Source organism: Arachis ipaensis, chromosome B06 (genome assembly GCF_000816755.2).
Source record: "Arachis ipaensis cultivar K30076 chromosome B06, Araip1.1, whole genome shotgun sequence".
Classification (NCBI taxonomy): Eukaryota; Viridiplantae; Streptophyta; class Magnoliopsida; order Fabales; family Fabaceae; genus Arachis; species Arachis ipaensis.
In genome coordinates, this window is record NC_029790.2 from 29,232,585 (window position 1) to 29,240,934 (window position 8,350).

An 8,350-nucleotide genomic window follows, 5' to 3' on the forward strand; every position below is an offset into this window, starting at 1 on the left:
TCTGGGCGTTTAACGCCAGGATGACACTAAAGGGAAGATTTTGTTTTTAATTTAAATCTTTTCCAAATTTTCATAAAATTTTCAAAATTTCTTTTAATTATTTCAAAATCTTTTACTTTAATTTCGAAAATTCTTCCCCTCTTCTCACATCCTTCTATTTAAGGACTAACACTCCTCCACTATCAACAATTCGAACTATATCCCTCTTGATAAGTTCGAATTCTTCTCTTTCTACCTTCTCCTTCTATTCTTATTTTCCTCTGACACTTCAAGGAATCTCTATACTGTAACATAGAGGATTCCATACTTTCTTGTTCTCTTCTCTTTCATATGAGCAAGAGCAAAGACAAAGGCATCCTTGTTAAAGCTGATCCTGAACCTGAAAGGACCTTGAAGCGAAAGCTAAGAGAAGCTAAAGTACAACTCTCTGTAGAGGACCTAACAGAGCTTTTCAAACAAGAAGAAGCCATGGCAGCCGAAAACAACAACAATGCCAACAATACAAGGAAGGTGCTTGGTGACTTTACTGCACCTACTCCCGACTTCTATGGGAGAAGTATCTCAATCCCTGCCATTGGAGCAAACAACTTTAAGCTTAAGTCTCAATTAGTTTCTCTAATGCAACAGAATTGCAAGTTTCATGGACTTCTATTGGAAGATCCTCATCAGTTCTTAGCTGAATTCTTGCAAATTTGTGACACTGTCAAGACCAATGGGGTTGATCCTGAGGTCTACAGACTTATGCTCTTCCCTTTTGCTGTAAGAGATAGAGCTAGGACATGGTTGGATTCACAACCCAAAGAAAGCCTGAACTCTTGGGAAAAGCTAGTAAATGCCTTCTTGGCAAAGTTCTTTCCACCTCAAAAATTGAACAAGCTTAGAGTGGAAGTCCAAACCTTCAGACAGAAGGAAGGAGAATCCCTCTATGAAGCTTGGGAAAGATACAAGCAATTGATCAGAAGGTGTCCTTCTGACATGCTTTCTGATTGGAGCATCATAGGTATCTTCTATGATGGTCTGTCTGAACTGTCCAAGATGTCATTGGACAGCTCTACTGGAGGATCTCGTCATCTGAAGAAGACGCCTGCAGAAGCTCAGGAACTCATTGAGATGGTTTCAAATAACCAATTCATGTACACTTCTGAAAGGAACCCTGTGAATAATGGGACAAATCAAAAGAAAGGAGTTCTTGAGATTGATACTCTGAATACCATACTGGCTTAGAATAAAATATTGACTCAGCAAGTCAATATGATTTCTCAAAGTCTGTCTGGAATGCAAGCTGCACTAGGCAGTACTAAGGAAGCTTCCTCTAAAAAAGAAGCTTATGATCCTGAGAACCTAGCAATGGAAGAGGTGAATTACATGGGAGATTCCTATGGAAACACCTATAATTTTTCATGGAGAAATCATCCAAATCTCTCATGGAAAGGCCAACAGAGGCCTCAACAAGGCTTCAATAATAATAATGGTGGAAGAAACAGGTTTAGCAATAGCAAGCCTTTTCCATCATCTTCTCAGCAACAGACAGAGGATTCTAAGCAGAGCCACTCTGACTTAGCAACCATAGTCTCTGATCTAGTTAAAACCACTCAAAGTTTCATGACTGAAACAAGGTCCTCCATTAGAAATTTGGAGGTACAAGTGGGTCAGCTGAGTAAAAAAGTTACTGTACTCCCTCCTAGTACTCTCCCAAGCAATACAGAAGAGAATCCAAAGAGAGAGTGCAAGGCCATAAACACGTCTCACATGGCCGAACCTGGAGAGGAGGAAGAGGCAGTGATCTCCACTGAAGAAGACCTCAATGGACGTCCACTGGCCTCCATGGAATTCCCTGATGAGAAACCATGGGAATCTAAGGCTCACACAGAGACCATAGAGATTCTATTGAATTTACTCCTGCCATTCATGAGCTCTGATGAGTATTCTTCCTCTGAAGAGGATGAAGATATTACTGAAGAACAAGTTGCTAAGTACCTTGGAGCAATTATAAAGCTAAATGCCAAGTTATTTGGTAATGAGACTTGGGAGGATGAACCCCCCTTGCTCACCAAAGAACTAGATGACTTGACTAGGCAGAGATTACTTCAAAAGAGACAAGATCCTGGGAAGTTCTCAATACCTTGTACCATAGGCACCATGACCTTTGAGAATGCTCTGTGTGACCTAGGGTCAAGTATAAACCTCATGCCTCTCTCTATACTGGAGAAGTTAGGGATCATTGAGGTACAAGCTGCAAGAATCTCACTAGAGATGGCAGACAATTCAAGGAAACAGGCTTATGGACTTGTAGAGGATGTCTTGGTAAAGGTTGAAGACCACTACATCCCTGCTGATTTCATAATCCTAGAGACTAGGAAGTGTGTGGATGAATCCATCATCCTTGGCAGACCCTTCCTAGCCACAGCAAAAGCTGTAATTGATGTTGACAGAGGAGAATTGATCATTCAAGTGAATGAAGACTCCCTTGTGTTTAAAGCTCAAGGATATCCCTCTGTAACCATGGAGAGGAAGCATGAAGAGCTTCTCTCAATACAGAGTCAGACAGAGCCCCCACAGTCAAACTCTAAGTTTGGTGTTGGAGGCCACAACCAAACTTTAAGTTTGGTGTTGAACCCCCACATTCAAACTCTAAGTTTGGTGTTGGGAGGTTCCAACATTGCTCTGAACATCTGTGAGGCTCCATGAGAGTCCACTGTCAAGCTATAGACATTAAAGAAGTGCTTGTTGGGAGGCAACCCAATCTTTAATTATCTATGTTACATTTCTATTTTCTTTTATTATTTTATATTTTTTGTAGGTTGATGATCATGTGAAGTCACAAAAACAATTGAAAAAGAAAAAACAGACTAAAAAACAGAATAAAAAACAGAACACCCTGGAGGAGAAACTTACTGGCGTTTAAACACCAGTAAGGGTAGCAGAATGGGCGTTAAACGCCCAGTCTGGCACCATTCTGGGCGTTTAACGCCAGAAATGGGCACCAGACTGGCGTTTAACGCCAGGAATGGGCAAGAAGCTGGTGTTAAACGCCAAAAATGGGCAGCAGCCTGGCGTTTAATGCCAGGATTGGCAGAAAGGGGCATTTTTGCACGCCATTTGGTGCAGGGATGAGATATCCTTGACACCTCAGGATCTGTGGACCTCACAGGATCTCCACCTACCCCACCTCTCTCTCTCTTCTTCACCCATTCACCAATCACCTCAATACCTCCTCCCCAAAAACTCCTCACCTATCAAATCCCACCATTCTCTTCACCACTCACATCCATCCTTCATAAAACCCCACCTACCTCACCATTCAAATTCAAACCACTTTCCCACCCAAACCCACCCATAATGGCCGAACCATACCCCCCTCTCCACTCCTATATAAACCCATCTTCACTCCTTCATTTTCACACAACATACACACTACTTCTCCCCCTTGGCTGAAACACTAAGCCCTCTCCATCTCCTCTATTTCTTCTTCTTCTACTCTCTTCTTTCTTCTTTTGCTCGAGGACGAGCAAACCTTCTAAGTTTGGTGTGGTAAAAGCGTTGCTTTTTATTTTTCCATAACCATTTATGGCACCTAAGGTCGGAGAAACCTCTAGAAAGAGGAAAGGGAAGGCAAAAGCTTCCACCTCCGAGTCATGGGAGATGGAGAGATTCATCTCAAGGGTGCACCAAGACCACTTCTATGAGGTTGTGGCCAAGAAGAAGGTGATCCCCGAGGTCCCTTTCAAACTCAAAAAGGGTGAATATCCGGAGATCCGACATGAGATTCGAAGAAGAGGTTGGGAAGTTCTCACCAACCCCATTCAACAAGTCGGAATCTTAATGGTTCAAGAGTTCTATGCCAATGCATGGATCACCAAGAACCATGATCAAAGTGTGAACCCGGAACCAAAGAATTGGCTTACAATGGTTCGGGGGAAATGCTTAGATTTTAGTCCGGAGAATGTAAGGTTGGCATTCAACTTGCCCATGATGCAAGGAAATGCACACCCCTACACTAGAAGGGTCAACTTTGATCAAAGGTTGGACCAAGTCCTCATATACATCTGTGAAGAGGGCGCTCAATGGAAGAGAGATTCAAGAGGGAAGCCGGTTCAACTAAGAAGGCATGACCTCAAGCCCGTGGCTAGGGGATGGTTGGAGTTCATCCAACGCTCAATCATTCCCACTAGCAACCGGTCTGAAGTTACTATAGACCGGGCTATCATGATCCATAGCATCATGATTAGGGAGGAAGTAGAAGTTCATGAAGTTATATCCCAAGAACTCTACAAGATGGCGGACAAGTCCTCTACTTTGGCAAGGTTAGCCTTCCCTCATCTCATTTGTCACCTCTGCAATTCAGTTGGAATTGACATAGAGGAAGACATCCTCATTGATGAGGATAAGCCCATCACTAAGAAAAGGATGGAGCAAACAAGAGATCCCACTCATAGACATGAGGAAATTTCTCACCATGAAATCCCTGAGATGCCTCAAGGGATGCATTTTCCTCCACAAAACTATTGGGAGCAAATCAACACCTCCCTAGGAGAATTAAGTTCCAACATGGGACAACTAAGGGTGGAGCACCAAGAGCATTCCATCCTCCTCCATGAAATTAGAGAAGACCAAAGAATCATGAGAGAGGAGCAACAAAGGCAAGGAAGAGACATTGAGGAGCTCAAGCACTCCATTAGATCTTCAAGAGGAAGAACAAGCCGACATCACTAAGGTGGACCCGTTCTTTAATCTCCTTGTTCTTTATTTTCTGCTTTTCGAATTTTTATGCTTTATGTTTATTTATGATTACATGATCACTAATGTCTAAGTGTCTATGCCTTAAAGGCAATGAAAATGAATCCATCACCTTTCTTAAATGAAAAATATTTTTAATTGAAAAAGAAAAAGAAGCGCATGAATTTCAAATTTTAAAATAGTTTAGTTATTTTAATGTGGTGGCAATACTTTTGTCTTTATGAATGAATGCGTGAACAGTGCATATTTTTGAATTTGTTGTTTAAGAATGTTAAAATTGTTGGCTCTTGAAAGAATGATGGAAAAGGGAGAAATGTTATTGATAATCTGAAAGATCATAAAATTGATTCTTGAAGCAAGAAAAAGCAGTGAATAAAAAGCTTGCAGAAAAAAAAAGAGAAAAAGAAAGAAAAGCAAGCAGAAAAATCCAGTAACCCTTTAAACCAAAAGGCAAGGGTAAAATAAAAAGGATCCAAGGCTTTGAGCATCAGTGGATAGGAGGGCCCACAGGAATAAAATCCTGGCCTAAGCGGCTAAACCAAGTTGTCCCTAACCATGTGCTTGTGGCGTGAAGGTGTCAAGTGAAAACTTGAGACTGAGCGGTTAAAGTCGTGGTCCAAAGCAAAAAGAGTGTGCTTAAGAGCTCTGGACACCTCTAATTGGGGACTCTAGCAAAGCTGAGTCACAATCTGAAAAGGTTCACCCAGTTATGTGTCTGTGGCATTTATGTATCCGGTGGTAATACTGGAAAACAAAATGCTTTGGGTCACGGCCAAGACTCATAAAGTAGCTGTGTTCAAGAATCAACATACTTAACTAGGAGAATCAATAACACTATCTGGATTCTGACTTCCTATAGAAGCCAATCATTCTGAACTTCAAAGGATAAAGTGAAATGCCAAAACTGTTCAGAAGCAAAAAGCTAAAAGTTTCAGAGGCTGAAAAAGGACTGCAGATGCTGTTGGATTCTGACCTCCCTGCACTCGAAGTGAATTTTCTGGAGCTACAAAAGCCCAATTGGCGCGCTCTCAATTGCGTTGGAAAGTAGACATCCTGGGCTTTCCAGAAATATATAATAGTCCATACTTTTCCCAAGATTTTATGGCTCAAACCGGCGTTCCAAGTCAGCTTAAGAATTCTGGCGTCAAAACGCCAGAACTGGCACAAAAGCTGGAGTTAAACGCCCAAATTGGCACAAAAGCTGGCGTTTAACTGTAAGAAAAGTCTCTACATATGAAATCTTCAATGCTCAGCCCAAGCACACACCAAGTGGGCCCAGAAGAAGATTTCTGCATTAATTACCTATTTCTGGTAACCCTAGTCTACTAGTTTTCTATAAATAGGACCTTTTGCTATTGTATTTTCATACTTTTACAAAAAGACTTTGATAGACCTTTTCACATTTGGGGGCTGGCCTCACAACCATGCCTAGACCTTGTTCTTATGTATTTTCAACGGTGGAGTTTTTACACACCATAGATTAAGGTGTGGAGCTCTGCTGTTCTTCATGAATTAATGCAAAGTACTATTGTTTTTCTATTCAACTCAAGTCTATTTCTTCTCCAAGATATTCATTTGCACCCAAGAACATGATGAATGTGATGATTATGTGACACTCATCACCATTCTCACCTATGAACGCGTGCCTGACAACCACTTCCGTTCTACATGCAAACAAGCTTTAATGTGTATCTCTTGGGTTTCTAATCTAAGATTAGAACCTTCGTGGTATAGGCTAGAATTATTGGCGGCCATTCCTGAGATCCAGAACGTCTAAACCTTGTCTGTGGTATTCTGAGTAGGATCTGGGAAGGGATGACTGTGATGAGCTTCAAACTCGCGAGTGTTGGGCGTGTGACAGACACAAAAGGATCAATGGATCCTATTCCAACATGATCGAGAACCGACAGATGATTAGCCGTGCGGTGACAGCATGCGTAGAACATTTTTACTGAGAGGAAGGGAAGTAGCCATTGACAACAGTGATGCCCAACATAAAGCTTGCCATGGAAAGGAGTATGAATGATTGGATGAAGGCAATAGGAAAGCAGAGGTTCAGGAGGAACAAAGCATCTTCATACGCTTATCTGAAATTCCTACCAATGAATTACATAAGTATCTCTATCTCTATCTTTACTTTATGTTTTATTTATCTTTAATTATCAATCCTCCATAACCATTTAAATCTGCCTGACTGAGATTTACAAGATGACCATAGCTTGCTTCAAGCCGACAGTCTCCGTGGGATCGACCCTTACTCACGTAAGGTATTACTTGGACGACCCAGTGCACTTGCTGGTTAGTTGTGCGAAATTGTGACAAAGTGTGATTCACGTTTGAGAGCTCCAAGTCTTTGGCGCTATTGTTGATTATCACAATTTCGTGCACCACCAGCTTAAACTCTCCGAGTCGTGGCTAGATCCTTATGACATTATACTATGATATTTTGATATAAATTGTATCTATTTCTTGTGCTTTAAGTTAGTTGCTCCATTTATGCGTTTTGCGCTTTTCTTACCCTAACTTTGAGCTTTATTCCTTCATCAGACTTCTAGATTATATTATTCTTTCTATATAAATATGTATAAGCCTTAGAATTTTCGTAACCTTTGGTTAACCCTTGCTTTACGGCTAAAGGTAAGGCTTGGGTTAATTGGGGTGTTACACTACGAGTATATGTAAACGTTATTATCATGAATCTAATTACAAAAGAGATGAGGTTATTTACAACTTAATTAATCATTTAATATTATTCGTAAAGATATGATAATAAGCAATGTTATTTCATTTGATTTATACTAATTCATTACAAGAACAAAAATGGTTTGTTATTCTAGGGATATGACTTTAGTTATTTCACTTATTTCCTGCCAAAGAAAATTGATATTTGTAAAACTAAATTGTTGTTTACTTTTGCATATTTAATGTATAAGGTAACTATTAATTCTATAAAAAATTTTAGTTATCTAAAATTAAATTTAGATTAATATCTCAAATATATATAAATTTAAGTTGAAAATAATAGTTGACATTTGACATATCATTTTCTATCAAGCGAGTATTTTCTATTTTGTGTTCCTCTTTTTTAAGCCAACCAGCATTATGTTTGACTAATTTATTTATGAAAAGCTTTTCGTTTATTGATTGATATCGAATACCTACTTTTATTTTATAAAAATAATAATAGGCTAAGTGGCTAAATGTCCAAAGTAGTAAAAAAAGTTTCATGCTGGAACAAAAAAGGAGGTGATTCTAAATTGAAAAAAGTGATTGGCTGGTTGGAAGTGAACAGTTTGAATGGAGTCATGGACAGAATAAGAGACTGTAGTTTTAGGGGAGGTTGGTATTAGGTAACATATTAGTTCAATACATATAATTAGCATCTATATATACTAGTGGTTCGTTAGATGAGTTTACAACATTTTTAGCAAGATAGTATGTTAACATTGTACTTGAATATATATAGTATACAAGACCCAAGGGAATAAGTTGCATTTGAATGACTCTATATACTTAAATAGTGAAAGGTTCTATATAAATGAATTGCATGAAATGACTCATACCTATGACTATATAACTTGATTTTAAGATTTAACTAATGATAAAATATAAT